Here is a 1,136-nt window from a genome sequence, read left to right as displayed (position 1 = left end):
ATTTCACACTGTCTACTAACAATAGCTTGCGCAACACATTTCCCTCATTCAAGGATCCCAAACACACAGAAACTTACACATGTGCACAAGCTCATCACACACACACACACACACACACACACACACACACACACACACACACACACACACACACACACACACACGTATCCTTAAAATAAGTAAAAAGAACCTTCTTTCTCATAAGACCCTCAAACGTGACCCGGTGAAGAGAGAAGACCCCAGATATACGTACAAAGTCAAGTGAGTTCCGAATTCAGGGCTAATGTTTACTGATATCTTTTGAAGGTATGTTTTCTGCCAGGATAACACCCACATTTCTGTATGAAAAAAACCCTGCTCTAAAGTATCATGTATGACAGTTGGTAACCTGTCTTTTCTGTTTGCCTTTCAGAGTTTGGCAAGGACAGAATAAGAGTGAACACTGTCAAGTAAGTAAAACCATGGTTATGTGTTGGATTTCTTTCCCCAAATCGGACTAATCGGGCCCCTTCGTTAGCCCAGTTGGCATCATGTTGAATTACTGGTTCCAATCTTCAAAGGGGCGCTTTGAACTTTGGTTGTTTTGACCGAGGGTAAATGCGGAGGTCCCACGTCTGACATAACCCTATAATGTTGACTGGGGTCTTTCGCCTACCCACAGACCGTTGTTCCAAACACATGATATCATTGAAGTCTCAAATAAGCGGGTAGCATTGCTTAACAGTTAGTCACATGGTTTCTTGTGTTTTTCTCTTCAATTTTCTCTTTTTCGATCAGTTCTTAGAAGTGCCACTTAATAATTATAAATAATATTTAATTATGTGACCACATTATGTGGCCTTTACATACTATTCTTCTGTATTACTTTTTGTGCTTTTGTGTAAAGCAATGATGCAAACTTGATAATTACTAGTCAAGCTACCGTTATGTAAAATGTCGCGACCTCCTCAACTTTTGCATCCTCCTCTCACGTCTCTCTCTCAATCTTTCTCTCTCTCGCTCTCAATCTCCCTCTCTCTCAATCTTTCTCTCTCTCTCTCAATCAATTTCTCTCAATCTTTCTCTCTTTCTCTCCCCCCCTCTCTCTCTCTTCCTCTCTTCCACTCTCTCTCTCTCTCTCTCTCTCTCTTGATGAT

Source organism: Aplysia californica, unplaced genomic scaffold (genome assembly GCF_000002075.1).
Source record: "Aplysia californica isolate F4 #8 unplaced genomic scaffold, AplCal3.0 scaffold00017, whole genome shotgun sequence".
In the NCBI taxonomy this organism is placed as follows: Eukaryota; Metazoa; Mollusca; class Gastropoda; order Aplysiida; family Aplysiidae; genus Aplysia; species Aplysia californica.
This window is presented reverse-complemented; position numbering follows the sequence as displayed.